This window comes from Amia ocellicauda, unplaced genomic scaffold, assembly GCF_036373705.1.
Source record: "Amia ocellicauda isolate fAmiCal2 unplaced genomic scaffold, fAmiCal2.hap1 HAP1_SCAFFOLD_47, whole genome shotgun sequence".
Classification (NCBI taxonomy): Eukaryota; Metazoa; Chordata; class Actinopteri; order Amiiformes; family Amiidae; genus Amia; species Amia ocellicauda.
This window is the reverse complement of record NW_027102983.1, coordinates 70,001-91,688: the sequence shown is the minus strand read 5'-3', so window position 1 is coordinate 91,688 and position 21,688 is coordinate 70,001. Positions and strand designations below refer to the sequence as shown.

Sequence of the window (21,688 nt, the reverse complement as noted above, 5' to 3'; positions counted from 1 at the left end):
TACAATACATGCAATGTTATGCATCATAGTGATGCAACCTCCTTTCAGTTTCATACTGCATGTCAATTGAAATCCTTACTGAAATGCACACCTTCTCAAGATTGCGCTTGACTGGCGTGTCAGGCACTCAATTACAGCTGTTTTATCAAGACAATGTGTTCGTTTTGTAAAATATAGTTCCGGTCTGGTGTGGCACCCCAGCTAACGCACAACGTTGCCACAACGTTGCCACAACGTTGCCACAATGTGGCGTGTTAGCAGGGACTGTCTGTGGCGCGCTGGTGTGTCCCGGGCTTTAGAGTAGAGAGACAGTTCAACTGTAAGTATGAATGGCAGAAACGGATATTGCCTTCCCTTTAAATAGAGCGTCACGGACAGCCTTCCTGGCTTACGGCCATACTAGCCTGAATACGCCCGATCTCGGAAGCCAAGCAGGCTCGGGCCAGGTCAGTACTTGGATGGGAGACCGCCTGGGAATACCAGGTGCTGTAAGCTTTTGCATCTTTTACACACCAGAGGGCGACAAATCACGAGTTTTAACTTTGGATACACGCAATTTCATCATTATTTCAGATTTGACTTCCCCAAATACACAGGCATACAATAGATCTTGTTCTCCAACGTAAACGGTCCCTAGTAACTAGGGTACATTCATAAATAAATTGAGCATCATGGCTAGAAGTGACTAAATGTTGCCTAATCTTTCTCATCGAGAAATGACACAATTACAGCAACACAAAAAGGAACTCCACCGGACAAAGTTCAGTGCTCACAAGGAGCCTCATTCAACACACACGGTTCCATTCCCATTCCTGCAAAGCACGAAAGTGTAAAACTTGGGAACATACTTGAGAGCAAAGATCACATTCAATCTCATTCAAGGCACGGATGTGAATGCAACGGGATGAAATTACTGAAATGATGCCTGCCCTCGAACTGTGATGATGGACTACCCGACTCGCCAATAATATTGGGTTCTGGTGTATTGAAATACAGGAGCTGCTGGATTTGTGTGTTTTCTTAACCCCTCACCATAGTTTGTCAAATGTTTAAACAACTGAACTTATATTCAAGGTTTGTTTCTCTTCATATGTTTTACTGGTTTACATTTGTCTCAGCAACCTGTTGAATGATTCTTCTGCTTTCAAAACAAAATGACAACAGGATGAATGCACACACTTGAAAATACAATACATGCAATGTTATGCATCTTAGTGATGCAACCTCCTTTCAGTTTCATACTGCATGTCAATTGAAATCCTTACTGAAATGCACACCTTCTCAAGATTGCGCTTGACTGGCGTGTCAGGCACTCAATTACAGCTGTTTTATCAAGACAATGTGTTCGTTTTGTAATATATAGTTCCGGTCTGGTGTGGCACCCCAGCTAACGCACAACGTTGCCACAATGTTGCCACAACGTGGCGTGTTAGCAGGGACTGTCTGCGGCGCGCTGGTGTGTCCCGGGCTTTAGAGTAGAGAGACAGTTCAACTGTAAGTATGAACGGCAGAAACGGATATTGCCTTCCCTTTAAGAAGAGCGTCAGGGACAGCCTCCCTGGCTTACGGCCATACTAACCTGAATACGCCCGATCTCGTCCGATCTCGGAAGCCAAGCAGGCTCGGGCCTGGTCAGTACTTGGATGGGAGACCGCCTGGGAATACCATGTACTGTAAGCTCTTGCACCTTTTAATAAACCAGAGGGCGACAAATCACGAGTTTTAACTTTGGATACACACAATTTCATCATTATTTCAGATTTTACTTCCCCAAATACACAGGCATACAATAGATCTTGTTCTCCAACGTAAACGGTCCCTAGTAACTAGGGTACATTCGTCAATAAATTGAGCATCATGGCTAGAAGTGACTAAATGTTGCCTAATCTTTCTCATCAAGAAATGACACAATTACAGCAACAAAAAAGGAACTCCACCGCACAAAGTTCAGTGCTCACAAGGAGCATCATTCAACACACACGGTTCCATTCCCATTCATGCAAACCACGAAAGTGTAAAACTTGGGAACGTACTTGAGAGTAAAGATAACATTCAATCTCATTCAAGGCACGCATGTGAATGCAACGGGATGAAATTACTGAAATGATGCCTGCCCTCGAACTGTGATGATGGACTACCCGACTCGCCAATAATATTGGGTTCTGGTGTATTGAAATACAGGAGCTGCTGGATTTTTGTGTTTTCTTAAACCCTCACCATAGTTTGTCAAATGTTTAAACAACTGAACTTATATTCAAGGTTTGTTTCTCTTCATATGTTTTACTGGTTTACATTTGTCTCAGCAACCTGTTGAATGATTCTTCTGCTTTCAAAACAAAATGACAACAGGATGAATGCACACACTTGAAAATACAATACATGCAATGTTATGCATCATAGTGATGCAACCTCCTTTCAGTTTCATACTGCATGTCAATTGAAATCCTTACTGAAATGCACACCTTCTCAAGATTGCGCTTGACTGGCGTGTCAGGCACTCAATTACAGCTGTTTTATCAAGACAATGTGTTCGTTTTGTAATATATAGTTCCGGTCTGGTGTGGCACCCCAGCTAACGCACAACGTTGCCACAATGTTGCCACAACGTGGCGTGTTAGCAGGGACTGTCTGCGGCGCGCTGGTGTGTCCCGGGCTTTAGAGTAGAGAGACAGTTCAACTGTAAGTATGAACGGCAGAAACGGATATTGCCTTCCCTTTAAGAAGAGCGTCAGGGACAGCCTCCCTGGCTTACGGCCATTCTAACCTGAATACGCCCGATCTCGTCCGATCTCGGAAGCCAAGCAGGCTCGGGCCTGGTCAGTACTTGGATGGGAGACCGCCTGGGAATACCATGTACTGTAAGCTCTTGCACCTTTTAATAAACCAGAGGGCGACAAATCACGAGTTTTAACTTTGGATACACACAATTTCATCATTATTTCAGATTTGACTTCCCCAAATACACAGGCATACAATAGATCTTGTTCTCCAACGTAAACGGTCCCTAGTAACTAGGGTACATTCATAAATAAATTGAGCATCATGGCTAGAAGTGACTAAATGTTGCCTAATCTTTCTCATCGAGAAATGACACAATTACAGCAACACAAAAAGGAACTCCACCGGACAAAGTTCAGTGCTCACAAGGAGCCTCATTCAACACACACGGTTCCATTCCCATTCATGCAAAGCACGAAAGTGTAAAACTTGGGAACATACTTGAGAGCAAAGATCACATTCAATCTCATTCAAGGCACGGATGTGAATGCAACGGGATGAAATTACTGAAATGATGCCTGCCCTCGAACTGTGATGATGGACTACCCGACTCGCCAATAATATTGGGTTCTGGTGTATTGAAATACAGGAGCTGCTGGATTTGTGTGTTTTCTTACCCCCTCACCATAGTTTGTCAAATGTTTAAACAACTGAACTTATATTCAAGGTTTGTTTCTCTTCATATGTTTTACTGGTTTACATTTGTCTCAGCAACCTGTTGAATGATTCTTCTGCTTTCAAAACAAAATGACAACAGGATGAATGCACACACTTGAAAATACAATACATGCAATGTTATGCATCATAGTGATGCAACCTCCTTTCAGTTTCATACTGCATGTCAATTGAAATCCTTACTGAAATGCACACCTTCTCAAGATTGCGCTTGACTGGCGTGTCAGGCACTCAATTACAGCTGTTTTATCAAGACAATGTGTTCGTTTTGTAATATATAGTTCCGGTCTGGTGTGGCACCCCAGCTAACGCACAACGTTGCCACAATGTAGCCACAACGTGGCGTGTTAGCAGGGACTGTCTGCGGCGCGCTGGTGTGTCCCGGGCTTTAGAGTAGAGAGACAGTTCAACTGTAAGTATGAACGGCAGAAACGGATATTGCCTTCCCTTTAAGTAGAGCGTCAGGGACAGCCTCACTGGCTTACGGCCATACTAACCTGAATACGCCCGATCTCGTCCGATCTCGGAAGCCAAGCAGGCTCGGGCCTGGTCAGTACATGGATGGGAGACCGCCTGGGAATACCATGTACTGTAAGCTCTTGCACCTTTTAATAAACCAGAGGGCGACAAATCACGAGTTTTAACTTTGGATACACACAATTTCATCATTATTTCAGATTTTACTTCCCCAAATACACAGGCATACAATAGATCTTGTTCTCCAACGTAAACGGTCCCTAGTAACTAGGGTACATTCGTCAATAAATTGAGCATCATGGCTAGAAGTGACTAAATGTTGCCTAATCTTTCTCATCAAGAAATGACACAATTACAGCAACAAAAAAGGAACTCCACCGCACAAAGTTCAGTGCTCACAAGGAGCATCATTCAACACACACGGTTCCATTCCCATTCATGCAAACCACGAAAGTGTAAAACTTGGGAACGTACTTGAGAGTAAAGATAACATTCAATCTCATTCAAGGCACGCATGTGAATGCAACGGGATGAAATTACTGAAATGATGCCTGCCCTCGAACTGTGATGATGGACTACCCGACTCGCCAATAATATTGGGTTCTGGTGTATTGAAATACAGGAGCTGCTGGATTTGTGTGTTTTCTTACCCCTCACCATAGTTTGTCAAATGTTTAAACAACTGAAGTTATATTCAAGGTTTGTTTCTCTTCATATGTTTTACTGGTTTACATTTGTCTCAGCATCCTGTTGAATGATTCTTGTGCTTTCAAAACAAAATGACAACAGGATGAATGCACACACTTGAAAATACAATACATGCAATGTTATGCATCATAGTGATGCAACCTCCTTTCAGTTTCATACTGCATGTCAATTGAAATCCTTACTGAAATGCACACCTTCTCAAGATTGCGCTTGACTGGCGTGTCAGGCACTCAATTACAGCTGTTTTATCAAGACAATGTGTTCGTTTTGTAAAATATTATTCCGGTCTGGTGTGGCAACCCAGCTAACGCAAAACGTTGCCACAATGTTGCCACAACGTGGCGTGTTAGCAGGGACTGTCTGCGGCGCGCTGGTGTGTCCCGGGCTTTAGAGTAGAGAGACAGTTCAACTGTAAGTATGAACAGCAGAAACGGATATTGCCTTCCCTTTAAGTAGAGCGTCAGGGACAGCCTCCCTGGCTTACGGCCATACTAGCCTGAATACGCCCGATCTCGTCCGATCTCGGAAGCCAAGCAGGCTCGGGCCTGGTCAGTACTTGGATGGGAGACCGCCTGGAAATACCAGGTGCTGTAAGCTTTTGCACCTTTTACACACCAGAGGGCGACAAATCACGAGTTTTAACTTTGGATACACACAATTTCATCATTATTTCAGATTTGACTTCCCCAAATACACAGGCATACAATAGATCTTGTTCTCCAACGTAAACGGTCCCTAGTAACTAGGGTACATTCGTCAATAAATTGAGCATCATGGCTAGAAGTGACTAAATGTTGCCTAATCTTTCTCATCAAGAAATGACACAATTACAGCAACAAAAAAGGAACTCCACCGCACAAAGTTCAGTGCTCACAAGGAGCATCATTCAACACACACGGTTCCATTCCCATTCATGCAAACCACGAAAGTGTAAAACTTGGGAACGTACTTGAGAGTAAAGATAACATTCAATCTCATTCAAGGCACGCATGTGAATGCAACGGGATGAAATTACTGAAATGATGCCTGCCCTCGAACTGTGATGATGGACTACCCGACTCGCCAATAATATTGGGTTCTGGTGTATTGAAATACAGGAGCTGCTGGATTTGTGTGTTTTCTTACCCCTCACCATAGTTTGTCAAATGTTTAAACAACTGAAGTTATATTCAAGGTTTGTTTCTCTTCATATGTTTTACTGGTTTACATTTGTCTCAGCATCCTGTTGAATGATTCTTGTGCTTTCAAAACAAAATGACAACAGGATGAATGCACACACTTGAAAATACAATACATGCAATGTTATGCATCATAGTGATGCAACCTCCTTTCAGTTTCATACTGCATGTCAATTGAAATCCTTACTGAAATGCACACCTTCTCAAGATTGCGCTTGACTGGCGTGTCAGGCACTCAATTACAGCTGTTTTATCAAGACAATGTGTTCGTTTTGTAAAATATTATTCCGGTCTGGTGTGGCAACCCAGCTAACGCACAACGTTGCCACAATGTTGCCACAACGTGGCGTGTTAGCAGGGACTGTCTGCGGCGCGCTGGTGTGTCCCGGGCTTTAGAGTAGAGAGACAGTTCAACTGTAAGTATGAACAGCAGAAACGGATATTGCCTTCCCTTTAAGTAGAGCGTCAGGGACAGCCTCCCTGGCTTACGGCCATACTAGCCTGAATACGCCCGATCTCGTCCGATCTCGGAAGCCAAGCAGGCTCGGGCCTGGTCAGTACTTGGATGGGAGACCGCCTGGAAATACCAGGTGCTGTAAGCTTTTGCACCTTTTACACACCAGAGGGCGACAAATCACGAGTTTTAACTTTGGATACACACAATTTCATCATTATTTCAGATTTGACTTCCCCAAATACACAGGCATACAATAGATCTTCTTCTCCAACGTAAACGGTCCCTAGTAACTAGGGTACATTCATAAATAAATTGAGCATCATGGCTAGAAGTGACTAAATGTTGCCTAATCTTTCTCATCGAGAAATGACACAATTACAGCAACACAAAAAGGAACTCCACCGGACAAAGTTCAGTGCTCACAAGGAGCCTCATTCAACACACACGGTTCCATTCCCATTCATGCAAAGCACAAAAGTGTAAAACTTGGGAACATACTTGAGAGCAAAGATCACATTCAATCTCATTCAAGGCACGGATGTGAATGCAACGGGATGAAATTACTGAAATGATGCCTGCCCTCGAACTGTGATGATGGACTACCCGACTCGCCAATAATATTGGGTTCCGGTGTATTGAAATACAGGAGCTGCTGGATTTGTGTGTTTTCTTACCCCCTCACCATAGTTTGTCAAATGTTTAAACAACTGAACTTATATTCAAGGTTTGTTTCTCTTCATATGTTTTACTGGTTTACATTTGTCTCAGCAACCTGTTGAATGATTCTTCTGCTTTCAAAACAAAATGACAACAGGATGAATGCACACACTTGAAAATACAATACATGCAATGTTATGCATCGTAGTGATGCAACCTCCTTTCAGTTTCATACTGCATGTCAATTGAAATCCTTACTGAAATGCACACCTTCTCAAGATTGCGCTTGACTGGCGTGTCAGGGACTCAATTACAGCTGTTTTATCAAGACAATGTGTTCGTTTTGTAATATATAGTTCCGGTCTGGTGTGGCACCCCAGCTAACGCACAACGTTGCCACAACGTTGCCACAACGTGGCGTGTTAGCAGGGACTGTCTGCGGCGCGCTGGTGTGTCCCGGGCTTTAGAGTAGAGAGACAGTTCAACTGTAAGTATGAACGGCAGAAACGGATATTGCCTTCCCTTTAACTAGAGCGTCAGGGACAGCCTCCCTGGCTTACGGCCATACTAGCCTGAATACGCCCGATGTCGTCCGATCTCGGAAGCCAAGCAGGCTCGGGTCTGGTCAGTACTTGGATGGGAGACCGCCTGGGAATACCAGGTGCTGTAAGCTTCTGCACCTTTTACACACCAGAGGGCGACAAATCACGAGTTTTAACTTTGGATACACACAATTTCATCATTATTTCAGATTTTACTTCCCCAAATACACAGGCATACAATAGATCTTGTTCTCCAACGTAAACGGTCCCTAGTAACTAGGGTACATTCGTAAATAAATTGAGCATCATGGCTAGAAGTGACTAAATGTTGCCTAATCTTTCTCATCGAGAAATGACACAATTACAGCAACACAAAAAGAACTCCACCGGACAAAGTTCAGTGCTCACAAGGAGCCTCATTCAACACACACGGTTCCATTCCCATTCATGCAAAGCACGAAAGTGTAAAACTTGGGAACATACTTGAGAGCAAAGATCACATTCAATCTCATTCAAGGCACGGATGTGAATGCAACGGGATGAAATTACTGAAATGATGCCTGCCCTCGAACTGTGATGATGGACTACCCGACTCGCCAATAATATTGGGTTCTGGTGTATTGAAATACAGGAGCTGCTGGATTTGTGTGTTTTCTTACCCCCTCACCATAGTTTGTCAAATGTTTAAACAACTGAACTTATATTCAAGGTTTGTTTCTCTTCATATGTTTTACTGGTTTACATTTGTCTCAGCAACCTGTTGAATGATTATTGTGCTTTCAAAACAAAATGACAACAGGATGAATGCACACACTTGAAAATACAATACATGCAATGTTATGCATCATAGTGATGCAACCTCCTTTCAGTTTCATACTGCATGTCAATTGAAATCCTTTCTGAAATGCACACCTTCTCAATATTGCGCTTGACTGGCGTGTCAGGCACTCAATTACAGCTGTTTTATCAAGAAAATGTGTTAGTTTTGTAAAATATAGTTCCGGTCTGGTGTGGCACCCCAGCTAACGCACAACGTTGCCACAACGTTGCCACAACGTTGCCACAATGTGGCGTGTTAGCAGGGACTGTCTGTGGCGCGCTGGTGTGTCCCGGGCTTTAGAGTAGAGAGACAGTTCAACTGTAAGTATGAATGGCAGAAACGGATATTGCCTTCCCTTTAAATAGAGCGTCAGGGACAGCCTTCCTGGCTTACGGCCATACTAGCCTGAATATGCCCGATCTCGTCCGATCTCAGAAGCCAAGCAGGCTCGGGCCTGGTCAGTACTTGGATGGGAGACCGCCTGGGAATACCAGGTGCTGTAAGCTTTTGCATCTTTTACACACCAGAGGGCGACAAATCACGAGTTTTAACTTTGGATACACACAATTTCATCATTATTTCAGATTTGACTTCCCCAAATACACAGGCATACAATAGATCTTGTTCTCCAACGTAAACGGTCCCTAGTAACTAGGGTACATTCGTAAATAAATTGAGCATCATGGCTAGAAGTGACTAAATGTTGCCTAATCTTTCTCATCAAGAAATGACACAATTACAGCAACACAAAAAGGAACTCCACCGGACAAAGTTCAGTGCTCACAAGGAGCCTCATTCAACACACACGGTTCCATTCCCATTCATGCAAAGCACGAAAGTGTAAAACTTGGGAACATACTTGAGAGCAAAGATCACATTCAATCTCATTCAAGGCACGGATGTGAATGCAACGGGATGAAATTACTGAAATGATGCCTGCCCTCGAACTGTGATGATGGACTACCCGACTCGCCAATAATATTGGGTTCTGGTGTATTGATATACAGGAGCTGCTGGATTTGTGTGTTTTCTTACCCCCTCACCATAGTTTGTCAAATGTTTAAACAACTGAACTTATATTCAAGGTTTGTTTCTCTTCATATGTTTTACTGGTTTACATTTGTCTCAGCAACCTGTTGAATGATTCTTCTGCTTTCAAAACAAAATGACAACAGGATGAATGCACACACTTGAAAATACACTACATGCAATGTTATGCATCATAGTGATGCAACCTCCTTTCAGTTTCATACTGCATGTCAATTGAAATCCTTACTGAAATGCACACCTTCTCAAGATTGCGCTTGACTGGCGTGTCAGGCACTCAATTACAGCTGTTTTATCAAGACAATGTGTTCGTTTTGTAAAATATAGTTCGGTCTGGTGTGGCAACCCAGCTAACGCACAACGTTGCCACAATGTTGCCACAACGTGGTGTGTTAGCAGGGACTGTCTGCGGCGCGCTGGTGTGTCCCGGGCTTTAGAGTAGAGAGACAGTTCAACTGTAAGTATGAACGGCAGAAACGGATATTGCCTTCCCTTTAAGTAGAGCGTCAGGGACAGCCTCCCTGGCTTACGGCCATACTAGCCTGAATACGCCCGATCTCGTCCGATCTCGGAAGCCAAGCAGGCTCGGGCCTGGTCAGTACTTGGATGGGAGACCGCCTGGGAATACCAGGTGCTGTAAGCTTTTGCATCTTTTACACACCAGAGGGCGACAAATCACGAGTTTTAACTTTGGATACACGCAATTTCATCATTATTTCAGATTTTACTTCCCCAAATACACAGGCATACAATAGATCTTGTTCTCCAACGTAAACGGTCCCTAGTAACTAGGGTACATTCGTAAATAAATTGAGCATCATGGCTAGAAGTGACTAAATGTTGCCTAATCTTTCTCATCGAGAAATGACACAATTACAGCAACACAAAAAGGAACTCCACCGGACAAAGTTCAGTGCTCACAAGGAGCCTCATTCAACACACACGGTTCCATTCCCATTCATGCAAAGCACGAAAGTGTAAAACTTGGGAACATACTTGAGAGCAAAGATCACATTCAATCTCATTCAAGGCACGGATGTGAATGCAACGGCATGAAATTACTGAAATGATGCCTGCCCTCGAACTGTGATGATGGACTACCCGACTCGCCAATAATATTGGGTTCTGGTGTATTGAAATACAGGAGCTGCTGGATTTGTGTGTTTTCTTACCCCCTCACCATAGTTTGTCAAATGTTTAAACAACTGAACTTATATTCAAGGTTTGTTTCTCTTCATATGTTTTACTGGTTTACATTTGTCTCAGCAACCTGTTGAATGATTCTTCTGCTTTCAAAACAAAATGACAACAGGATGAATGCACACACTTGAAAATACAATACATGCAATGTTATGCATCATAGTGATGCAACCTCCTTTCAGTTTCATACTGCATGTCAATTGAAATCCTTACTGAAATGCACACCTTCTCAAGATTGCGCTTGACTGGCGTGTCAGGCACTCAATTACAGCTGTTTTATCAAGACAATGTGTTCGTTTTGTAATATATAGTTCCGGTCTGGTGTGGCACCCCAGCTAACGCACAACGTTGCCACAATGTAGCCACAACGTGGCGTGTTAGCAGGGACTGTCTGCGGCGCGCTGGTGTGTCCCGGGCTTTAGAGTAGAGAGACAGTTCAACTGTAAGTATGAACGGCAGAAACGGATATTGCCTTCCCTTTAAGTAGAGCGTCAGGGACAGCCTCCCTGGCTTACGGCCATACTAGCCTGAATACGCCCGATCTCGTCCGATCTCGGAAGCCAAGCAGGCTCGGGCCTGGTCAGTACTTGGATGGGAGACCGCCTGGGAATACCATGTGCTGTAAGCTCTTGCACCTTTTAATAAACCAGAGGGCGACAAATCACGAGTTTTAACTTTGGATACACACAATTTCATCATTATTTCAGATTTTACTTCCCCAAATACACAGGCATACAATAGATCTTGTTCTCCAACGTAAACGGTCCCTAGTAACTAGGGTACATTCGTCAATAAATTGAGCATCATGGCTAGAAGTGACTAAATGTTGCCTAATCTTTCTCATCAAGAAATGACACAATTACAGCAACAAAAAAGGAACTCCACCGCACAAAGTTCAGTGCTCACAAGGAGCATCATTCAACACACACGGTTCCATTCCCATTCATGCAAACCACGAAAGTGTAAAACTTGGGAACGTACTTGAGAGTAAAGATAACATTCAATCTCATTCAAGGCACGGATGTGAATGCAACGGGATGAAATTACTGAAATGATGCCTGCCCTCGAACTGTGATGATGGACTACACGACTCGCCAATAATATTGGGTTCCGGTGTATTGAAATACAGGAGCTGCTGGATTTGTGTGTTTTCTTACCCCTCACCATAGATTGTCAAATGTTTAAACAACTGAACTTATATTCAAGGTTTGTTTCTCTTCATATGTTGTACTGGTTTACATTTGTCTCAGCATCCTGTTGAATGATTCTTGTGCTTTCAAAACAAAATGACAACAGGATGAATGCACACACTTGAAAATACAATACATGCAATGTTATGCATCATAGTGATGCAACCTCCTTTCAGTTTCATACTGCATGTTAATTGAAATCCTTACTGAAATGCACACCATCTCAAGATTGCGCTTGACTGGCAAGTCAGGCACTCAATTACAGCTGTTTTATCAAGACAATGTGTTCGTTTTGTAAAATATAGTTCCGGTCTGGTGTGGCACCCCAGCTAACGCACAACGTTGCCACAACGTTGCCACAACGTGGCGTGTTAGCAGGGACTGTCTGCAGCGCGCTGGTGTGTCCCGGGCTTTAGAGTAGAGAGACAGTTCAACTGTAAGTATGAACGGCAGAAACGGATATTGCCTTCCCTTTAAGTAGAGCGTCAGGGACAGCCTCCCTGGCTTACGACCATACTAGCCTGAATACGCCCGATCTCGTCTGATATCGTCCGATCTCGGAAGCTAAGCAGGCTCGGGCCTGGTCAGTACTTGGATGGGAGACCGCCTGGGAATACCAGGTGCTGTAAGCTTTTGCATCTTTTACACACCAGAGGGCGACAAATCACAAGTTTTAACTTTGGATACACGCAATTTCATCATTATTTCAGATTTTACTTCCCCAAATACACAGGCATACAATAGATCTTGTTCTCCAACGTAAACGGTCCCTAGTAACTAGGGTACATTCATAAATAAATTGAGCATCATGGCTAGAAGTGACTAAATGTTGCCTAATCTTTCTCATCGAGAAATGACACAATTACAGCAACACAAAAAGGAACTCCACCGGACAAAGTTCAGTGCTCACAAGGAGCCTCATTCAACACACACGGTTCCATTCCCATTCATGCAAAGCACGAAAGTGTAAAACTTGGGAACATACTTGAGAGCAAAGATCACATTCAATCTCATTCAAGGCACGGATGTGAATGCAACGGGATGAAATTACTGAAATGATGCCTGCCCTCGAACTGTGATGATGGACTACCCGACTCGCCAATAATATTGGGTTCTGGTGTATTGAAATACAGGAGCTGCTGGATTTGTGTGTTTTCTTACCCCCTCACCATAGTTTGTCAAATGTTTAAACAACTGAACTTACATTCAAGGTTTGTTTCTCTTCATATGTTTTACTGGTTTACATTTGTCTCAGCAACCTGTTGAATGATTCTTCTGCTTTCAAAACAAAATGACAACAGGATGAATGCACACACTTGAAAATACACTACATGCAATGTTATGCATCATAGTGATGCAACCTCCTTTCAGTTTCATACTGCATGTCAATTGAAATCCTTACTGAAATGCACACCTTCTCAAGATTGCGCTTGACTGGCGTGTCAGGCACTCAATTACAGCTGTTTTATCAAGACAATGTGTTCGTTTTGTAAAATATTGTTCCGGTCTGGTGTGGCACCCCAGCTAACGCACAACGTTGCCACAACGTTGCCACAACGTGGCGTGTTAGCAGGGACTGCCTGCGGCGCGCTGGTGTGTCCCGGGCTTTAGAGTAGAGAGACAGTTAAACTGTAAGTATGAACGGCAGAAACGGATATTGCCTTCCCTTTAACTAGAGCGTCAGGGACAGCCTCCCTGGCTTACGGCCATACTAGCCTGAATACGCCCGATCTCGTCCGATCTCGGAAGCCAAGCAGGCTCGGGCCTGGTCAGTACTTGGATGGGAGACCACCTGGGAATACCAGGTGCTGTAAGCTTTTGCAACTTTTACACACCAGAGGGCGACAAATCACGAGTTTTAACTTTGGATACACACAATTTCATCATTATTTCAGATTTTACTTCCCCAAATACACAGGCATACAATAGATCTTGTTCTCCAACGTAAACGGTCCCTAGTAACTAGGGTACATTCGTAAATAAATTGAGCATCATGGCTAGAAGTGACTAAATGTTGCCTAATCTTTCTCATCGAGAAATGACACAATTACAGCAACACAAAAAGGAACTCCACCGCACAAAGTTCAGTGCTCACAAGGAGCCTCATTCAACACACACGGTTCCATTCCCATTCATGCAAAGCACGAAAGTGTAAAACTTGGGAACATACTTGAGAGCAAAGATCACATTCAATCTCATTCAAGGCACGGATGTGAATGCAACGGGATGAAATTACTGAAATGATGCCTGCCCTCGAACTGTGATGATGGACTACCCGACTCGCCAATAATATTGGGTTCTGGTGTATTGAAATACAGGAGCTGCTGGATTTGTGTGTTTTCTTACCCCCTCACCATAGTTTGTCAAATGTTTAAACAACTGAACTTATATTCAAGGTTTGTTTCTCTTCATATGTTTTACTGGTTTACATTTGTCTCAGCAACCTGTTGAATGATTCTTCTGCTTTCAAAACAAAATGACAACAGGATGAATGCACACACTTGAAAATACAATACATGCAATGTTATGCATCATAGTGATGCAACCTCCTTTCAGTTTCATACTGCATGTCAATTGAAATCCTTACTGAAATGCACACCTTCTCAAGATTGCGCTTGACTGGCGTGTCAGGCACTCAATTACAGCTGTTTTATCAAGACAATGTGTTCGTTTTGTAATACATAGTTCCGGTCTGGTGTGGCAACCCAGCTAACGCACAACGTTGCCACAATGTTGCCACAACGTGGCGTGTTAGCAGGGACTGTCTGCGGCGCGCTGGTGTGTCCCGGGCTTTAGAGTAGAGAGACAGTTCAACTGTAAGTATGAACGGCAGAAACGGATATTGCCTTCCCTTTAAGTAGAGCGTCAGGGACAGCCTCCCTGGCTTACGGCCATACTAGCCTGAATACGCCCGATCTCGTCCGATCTCGGAAGCCAAGCAGGCTCGGGCCTGGACAGTACTTGGATGGGAGACCGCCTGGGAATACCAGGTGCTGTAAGCTTTTGCATCTTTTACACACCAGAGGGCGACAAATCACAAGTTTTAACTTTGGATACACGCAATTTCATCATTATTTCAGATTTGACTTCCCCAAATACACAGGCATACAATAGATCTTGTTCTCCAACGTAAACGGTCCCTAGTAACTAGGGTACATTCGTAAATAAATTGAGCATCATGGCTAGAAGTGACTAAATGTTGCCTAATCTTTCTCATCAAGAAATGACACAATTACAGCAACACAAAAAGGAACTCCACCGCACAAAGTTCAGTGCTCACAAGGAGCATCATTCAACACACACGGTTCCATTCCCATTCATGCAAACCACGAAAGTGTAAAACTTGGGAACGTACTTGAGAGTAAAGATAACATTCAATCTCATTCAAGGCACGCATGTGAATGCAACGGGATGAAATTACTGAAATGATGCCTGCCCTCGAACTGTGATGATGGACTACCCGACTCGCCAATAATATTGGGTTCTGGTGTATTGAAATACAGGAGCTGCTGGATTTGTGTGTTTTCTTACCCCTCACCATAGTTTATCAAATGTTTAAACAACTGAAGTTATATTCAAGGTTTGTTTCTCTTCATATGTTTTACTGGTTTACATTTGTCTCAGCATCCTGTTGAATGATTCTTGTGCTTTCAAAACAAAATGACAACAGGATGAATGCACACACTTGAAAATACAATACATGCAATGTTATGCATCATAGTGATGCAACCTCCTTTCAGTTTCATACTGCATGTCAATTGAAATCCTTACTGAAATGCACACCTTCTCAAGATTGCGCTTGACTGGCGTGTCAGGCACTCAATTACAGCTGTTTTATCAAGACAATGTGTTCGTTTTGTAAAATATAGTTCCGGTCTGGTGTGGCAACCCAGCTAACGCACAACGTTGCCACAATGTTGCCACAACGTGGTGTGTTAGCAGGGACTGTCTGCGGCGCGCTGGTGTGTCCCGGGCTTTAGAGTAGAGAGACAGTTCAACTGTAAGTATGAACGGCAGAAACGGATATTGCCTTCCCTTTAAGTAGAGCGTCAGGGACAGCCTCCCTGGCTTACGGCCATACTAGCCTGAATACGCCCGATCTCGTCCGATCTCGGAAGCCAAGCAGGCTCGGGCCTGGTCAGTACTTGGATGGGAGACCGCCTGGGCATACCAGGTGCTGTAAGCTTTTGCATCTTTTACACACCAGAGGGCGACAAATCACGAGTTTTAACTTTGGATACACGCAATTTCATCATTATTTCAGATTTTACTTCCCCAAATACACAGGCATACAATAGATCTTGTTCTCCAACGTAAACGGTCCCTAGTAACTAGGGTACATTCGTAAATAAATTGAGCATCATGGCTAGAAGTGACTAAATGTTGCCTAATCTTTCTCATCGAGAAATGACACAATTACAGCAACACAAAAAGGAACTCCACCGGACAAAGTTCAGTGCTCACAAGGAGCCTCATTCAACACACACGGTTCCATTCCCATTCATGCAAAGCACGAAAGTGTAAAACTTGGGAACATACTTGAGAGCAAAGATCACATTCAATCTCATTCAAGGCACGGATGTGAATGCAACGGGATGAAATTACTGAAATGATGCCTGCCCTCGAACTGTGATGATGGACTACCCGACTCGCCAATAATATTGGGTTCTGGTGTATTGAAATACAGGAGCTGCTGGATTTGTGTGTTTTCTTACCCCCTCACCATAGTTTGTCAAATGTTTAAACAACTGAACTTATATTCAAGGTTTGTTTCTCTTCATATGTTTTACTGGTTTACATTTGTCTCAGCAACCTGTTGAATGATTCTTCTGCTTTCAAAACAAAATGACAACAGGATGAATGCACACACTTGAAAATACAATACATGCAATGTTATGCATCATAGTGATGCAACCTCCTTTCAGTTTCATACTGCATGTCAATTGAAATCCTTACTGAAATGCACACCTTCTCAAGATTGCGCTTGACTGGCGTGTCAGGCACTCAATTACAGCTGTTTTATCAAGACAATGTGTTCGTTTTGTAATATATAGTTCCGGTCTGGTGTGGCACCCCAGCTAACGCACAACGTTGCCACAATGTAGCCACAACGTGGCGTGTTAGCAGGGACTGTCTGCGGCGCGCTGGTGTGTCCCGGGCTTTAGAGTAGAGAGACAGTTCAACTGTAAGTATGAACGGCAGAAACGGATATTGCCTTCCCTTTAAGTAGAGCGTCAGGGACAGCCTCCCTGGCTTACGGCCATACTAGCCTGAATACGCCCGATCTCGTCCGATCTCGGAAGCCAACCAGGCTCGGGCCTGGTCAGTACTTGGATGGGAGACCGCCTGGGAATACCATGTGCTGTAAGCTCTTGCACCTTTTAATAAACCAGAGGGCGACAAATCACGAGTTTTAACTTTGGATACACACAATTTCATCATTATTTCAGATTTTACTTCCCCAAATACACAGGCATACAATAGATCTTGTTCTCCAACGTAAACGGTCCCTAGTAACTAGGGTACATTCGTCAATAAATTGAGCATCATGGCTAGAAGTGACTAAATGTTGCCTAATCTTTCTCATCAAGAAATGACACAATTACAGCAACAAAAAAGGAACTCCACCGCACAAAGTTCAGTGCTCACAAGGAGCATCATTCAACACACACGGTTCCATTCCCATTCATGCAAACCACGAAAGTGTAAAACTTGGGAACGTACTTGAGAGTAAAGATAACATTCAATCTCATTCAAGGCACGCATGTGAATGCAACGGGATGAAATTACTGAAATGATGCCTGCCCTCGAACTGTGATGATGGACTACCCGACTCGCCAATAATATTGGGTTCTGGTGTATTGAAATACAGGAGCTGCTGGATTTGTGTGTTTTCTTACCCCTCACCATAGTTTATCAAATGTTTAAACAACTGAAGTTATATTCAAGGTTTGTTTCTCTTCATATGTTTTACTGGTTTACATTTGTCTCAGCATCCTGTTGAATGATTCTTGTGCTTTCAAAACAAAATGACAACAGGATGAATGCACACACTTGAAAATACAATACATGCAATGTTATGCATCATAGTGATGCAACCTCCTTTCAGTTTCATACTGCATGTCAATTGAAATCCTTACTGAAATGCACACCTTCTCAAGATTGCGCTTGACTGGCGTGTCAGGCACTCAATTACAGCTGTTTTATCAAGACAATGTGTTCGTTTTGTAAAATATAGTTCCGGTCTGGTGTGGCAACCCAGCTAACGCACAACGTTGCCACAATGTTGCCACAACGTGGTGTGTTAGCAGGGACTGTCTGCGGCGCGCTGGTGTGTCCCGGGCTTTAGAGTAGAGAGACAGTTCAACTGTAAGTATGAACGGCAGAAACGGATATTGCCTTCCCTTTAAGTAGAGCGTCAGGGACAGCCTCCCTGGCTTACGGCCATACTAGGCTGAATACGCCCGATCTCGTCTGATCTCGGAAGCCAAGCAGGCTCGGGCCTGGTCAGTACTTGGATGGGAGACCGCCTGGAAAAACCAGGTGCTGTAAGCTTTTGCACCTTTTACACACCAGAGGGCGACAAATCACGAGTTTTAACTTTGGATACACACAATTTCATCATTATTTCAGATTTGACTTCCCCAAATACACAGGCATACAATAGATCTTGTTCTCCAACGTAAACGGTCCCTAGTAACTAGGGTACATTCGTAAATAAATTGAGCATCATGGCTAGAAGTGACTAAATGTTGCCTAATCTTTCTCATCAAGAAATGACACAATTACAGCAACAAAAAAGGAACTCCACCGCACAAAGTTCAGTGCTCACAAGGAGCATCATTCAACACACACGGTTCCATTCCCATTCATGCAAAGCACAAAAGTGTAAAACTTGGGAACATACTTGAGAGCAAAGATCACATTCAATCTCATTCAAGGCACGGATGTGAATGCAACGGGATGAAATTACTGAAATGATGCCTGCCCTCGAACTGTGATGATGGACTACACGACTCGCCAATAATATTGGGTTCCGGTGTATTGAAATACAGGAGCTGCTGGATTTGTGTGTTTTCTTACCCCTCACCATAGATTGTCAAATGTTTAAACAACTGAACTTATATTCAAGGTTTGTTTCTCTTCATATGTTTTACTGGTTTACATTTGTCTCAGCATCCTGTTGAATGATTCTTGTGCTTTCAAAACAAAATGACAACAGGATGAATGCACACACTTGAAAATACAATACATGCAATGTTATGCATCATAGTGATGCAACCTCCTTTCAGTTTCATACTGCATGTCAATTGAAATCCTTACTGAAATGCACACCATCTCAAGATTGCGCTTGACTGGCAAGTCAGGCACTCAATTACAGCTGTTTTATCAAGACAATGTGTTCGTTTTGTAAAATATAGTTCCGGTCTGGTGTGGCACCCCAGCTAACGCACAACGTTGCCACAACGTTGCCACAACGTGGCGTGTTAGCAGGGACTGTCTGCAGCGCGCTGGTGTGTCCCGGGCTTTAGAGTAGAGAGACAGTTCAACTGTAAGTATGAACGGCAGAAACGGATATTGCCTTCCCTTTAAGTAGAGCGTCAGGGACAGCCTCCCTGGCTTAAGGCCATACTAGCCTGAATACGCCCGATCTCGTCCGATCTCGGAAGCCAAGCAGGCTCAGGCCTGGTCAGTACTTGGATGGGAGACCACCTGGGAATAGCAGGTGCTGTAAGCTTTTGCACCTTATACACACCAGAGGGCGACAAATCACGAGTTTTAACTTTGGATACACACAATTTCATCATTATTTCAGATTTTACTTCCCCAAATACACAGGCATACAATAGATCTTGTTCTCCAACGTAAACGGTCCCTAGTAACTAGGGTACATTCGTAAATAAATTGAGCATCATGGCTAGAAGTGACTAAATGTTGCCTAATCTTTCTCATCGAGAAATGACACAATTACAGCAACACAAAAAGGAACTTCACCGGACAAAGTTCAGTGCTCACAAGGAGCCTCATTCAACACACACGGTTCCATTCCCATTCATGCAAAGCACGAAAGTGTAAAACTTGGGAACATACTTGAGAGCAAAGATCACATTCAATCTCATTCAAGGCACGGATGTGAATGCAACGGGATGAAATTACTGAAATGATGCCTGCCCTCGAACTGTGATGATGGACTACCCGACTCGCCAATAATATTGGGTTCTGGTGTATTGAAATACAGGAGCTGCTGGATTTGTGTGTTTTCTTACCCCCTCACCATAGTTTGTCAAATGTTTAAACAACTGAACTTATATTCAAGGTTTGTTTCTCTTCATATGTTTTACTGGTTTACATTTGTCTCAGCAACCTGTTGAATGATTCTTCTGCTTTCAAAACAAAATGACAACAGGATGAATGCACACACTTGAAAATACAATACATGCAATGTTATGCATCATAGTGATGCAACCTCCTTTCAGTTTCATACTGCATGTCAATTGAAATCCTTACTGAAATGCACACCTTCTCAAGATTGCGCTTGACTGGCGTGTCAGGCACTCAATTACAGCTGTTTTATCAAGACAATGTGTTCGTTTTGTAATATATAGTTCCGGTCTGGTGTGGCACCCCAGCTAACGCACAACGTTGCCACAACGTTGCCACAATGTGGCGTGTTAGCAGGGACTGTCTGCGGCGCGCTGGTGTGTCCCGGGCTTTAGAGTAGAGAGACAGTTCAACTGTAAGTATGAACGGCAGAAACGGATATTGCCTTCCCTTTAAGTAGAGCGTCAGGGACAGCCTCCCTGGCTTATGGGCATACTAGCCTGAATACGCCCGATCTCGTCCGATCTCGTCCGATCTCGGAAGCTAAGCAGGCTCGGGCCTGGTCAGTACTTGGATGGGAGACCGCCTGGGAATACCAGGTGCTGTAAGCTTTTGCATCTTTTACACACCAGAGGGCGACAAATCACAAGTTTTAACTTTGGATACACGCAATTTCATCATTATTTCAGATTTTACTTCCCCAAATACACAGGCATACAATAGATCTTGTTCTCCAACGTAAACGGTCCCTAGTAACTAGGGTACATTCATAAATAAATTGAGCATCATGGCTAGAAGTGACTAAATGTTGCCTAATCTTTCTCATCGAGAAATGACACAATTACAGCAACACAAAAAGGAACTCCACCGGACAAAGTTCAGTGCTCACAAGGAGCCTCATTCAACACACACGGTTCCATTCCCATTCATGCAAAGCACGAAAGTGTAAAACTTGGGAACATACTTGAGAGCAAAGATCACATTCAATCTCATTCAAGGCACGGATGTGAATGCAACGGGATGAAATTACTGAAATGATGCCTGCCCTCGAACTGTGATGATGGACTACCCGACTCGCCAATAATATTGGGTTCTGGTGTATTGAAATACAGGAGCTGCTGGATTTGTGTGTTTTCTTACCCCCTCACCATAGTTTGTCAAATGTTTAAACAACTGAACTTACATTCAAGGTTTGTTTCTCTTCATATGTTTTACTGGTTTACATTTGTCTCAGCAACCTGTTGAATGATTCTTCTGCTTTCAAAACAAAATGACAACAGGATGAATGCACACACTTGAAAATACACTACATGCAATGTTATGCATCATAGTGATGCAACCTCCTTTCAGTTTCATACTGCATGTCAATTGAAATCCTTACTGAAATGCACACCTTCTCAAGATTGCGCTTGACTGGCGTGTCAGGCACTCAATTACAGCTGTTTTATCAAGACAATGTGTTCGTTTTGTAAAATATAGTTCCGGTCTGGTGTGGCACCCCAGCTAACGCACAACGTTGCCACAACGTTGCCACAACGTGGCGTGTTAGCAGGGACTGCCTGCGGCGCGCTGGTGTGTCCCGGGCTTTAGAGTAGAGAGACAGTTCAACTGTAAGTATGAACGGCAGAAACGGATAT

General features: G+C 43.5%; 14 non-coding genes and 4 pseudogenes across 14 annotated transcripts; all 18 read left to right on the top strand.

Moving 5' to 3' along the window:
• The first annotated feature begins 386 nt into the window (after nt 1-386).
• LOC136736908 (uncharacterized) lies at nt 387-495 on the top strand (annotated as a pseudogene).
• Nucleotides 496-1,561: 1,066 nt separating this feature from the next.
• Nucleotides 1,562-1,680, top strand: LOC136736831 (5S ribosomal RNA). The gene has a single exon (XR_010811877.1). It is a non-coding gene; the product is annotated as a 5S ribosomal RNA (ribosomal RNA).
• Nucleotides 1,681-2,746: 1,066 nt separating this feature from the next.
• On the top strand, nt 2,747-2,865 carry LOC136736895 (5S ribosomal RNA). Its single transcript, XR_010811912.1, has one exon. It is a non-coding gene; the product is annotated as a 5S ribosomal RNA (ribosomal RNA).
• A 1,067-nt stretch (nt 2,866-3,932) lies between these two features.
• On the top strand, nt 3,933-4,051 carry LOC136736910 (uncharacterized; annotated as a pseudogene).
• A 1,065-nt stretch (nt 4,052-5,116) lies between these two features.
• On the top strand, nt 5,117-5,235 carry LOC136736663 (5S ribosomal RNA). Its single transcript, XR_010811722.1, has one exon. It is a non-coding gene; the product is annotated as a 5S ribosomal RNA (ribosomal RNA).
• A 1,064-nt stretch (nt 5,236-6,299) lies between these two features.
• On the top strand, nt 6,300-6,418 carry LOC136736662 (5S ribosomal RNA). The gene has a single exon (XR_010811721.1). It is a non-coding gene; the product is annotated as a 5S ribosomal RNA (ribosomal RNA).
• Nucleotides 6,419-7,484: 1,066 nt separating this feature from the next.
• Nucleotides 7,485-7,603, top strand: LOC136736811 (5S ribosomal RNA). The gene has a single exon (XR_010811861.1). It is a non-coding gene; the product is annotated as a 5S ribosomal RNA (ribosomal RNA).
• A 1,076-nt stretch (nt 7,604-8,679) lies between these two features.
• Nucleotides 8,680-8,798, top strand: LOC136736741 (5S ribosomal RNA). The gene has a single exon (XR_010811797.1). It is a non-coding gene; the product is annotated as a 5S ribosomal RNA (ribosomal RNA).
• Nucleotides 8,799-9,863: 1,065 nt separating this feature from the next.
• On the top strand, nt 9,864-9,982 carry LOC136737173 (5S ribosomal RNA). The gene has a single exon (XR_010812142.1). It is a non-coding gene; the product is annotated as a 5S ribosomal RNA (ribosomal RNA).
• Nucleotides 9,983-11,048: 1,066 nt separating this feature from the next.
• LOC136736698 (5S ribosomal RNA) lies at nt 11,049-11,167 on the top strand. The gene has a single exon (XR_010811755.1). It is a non-coding gene; the product is annotated as a 5S ribosomal RNA (ribosomal RNA).
• A 1,065-nt stretch (nt 11,168-12,232) lies between these two features.
• LOC136736827 (uncharacterized) lies at nt 12,233-12,361 on the top strand (annotated as a pseudogene).
• A 1,066-nt stretch (nt 12,362-13,427) lies between these two features.
• LOC136737152 (5S ribosomal RNA) lies at nt 13,428-13,546 on the top strand. Its single transcript, XR_010812122.1, has one exon. It is a non-coding gene; the product is annotated as a 5S ribosomal RNA (ribosomal RNA).
• A 1,066-nt stretch (nt 13,547-14,612) lies between these two features.
• On the top strand, nt 14,613-14,731 carry LOC136737232 (5S ribosomal RNA). Its single transcript, XR_010812198.1, has one exon. It is a non-coding gene; the product is annotated as a 5S ribosomal RNA (ribosomal RNA).
• A 1,065-nt stretch (nt 14,732-15,796) lies between these two features.
• Nucleotides 15,797-15,915, top strand: LOC136736686 (5S ribosomal RNA). The gene has a single exon (XR_010811744.1). It is a non-coding gene; the product is annotated as a 5S ribosomal RNA (ribosomal RNA).
• A 1,066-nt stretch (nt 15,916-16,981) lies between these two features.
• LOC136736780 (5S ribosomal RNA) lies at nt 16,982-17,100 on the top strand. Its single transcript, XR_010811834.1, has one exon. It is a non-coding gene; the product is annotated as a 5S ribosomal RNA (ribosomal RNA).
• A 1,065-nt stretch (nt 17,101-18,165) lies between these two features.
• LOC136736782 (5S ribosomal RNA) lies at nt 18,166-18,284 on the top strand. Its single transcript, XR_010811836.1, has one exon. It is a non-coding gene; the product is annotated as a 5S ribosomal RNA (ribosomal RNA).
• A 1,064-nt stretch (nt 18,285-19,348) lies between these two features.
• Nucleotides 19,349-19,467, top strand: LOC136736771 (5S ribosomal RNA). The gene has a single exon (XR_010811825.1). It is a non-coding gene; the product is annotated as a 5S ribosomal RNA (ribosomal RNA).
• Nucleotides 19,468-20,533: 1,066 nt separating this feature from the next.
• On the top strand, nt 20,534-20,662 carry LOC136736851 (uncharacterized; annotated as a pseudogene).
• Nucleotides 20,663-21,688: the final 1,026 nt, after the last annotated feature.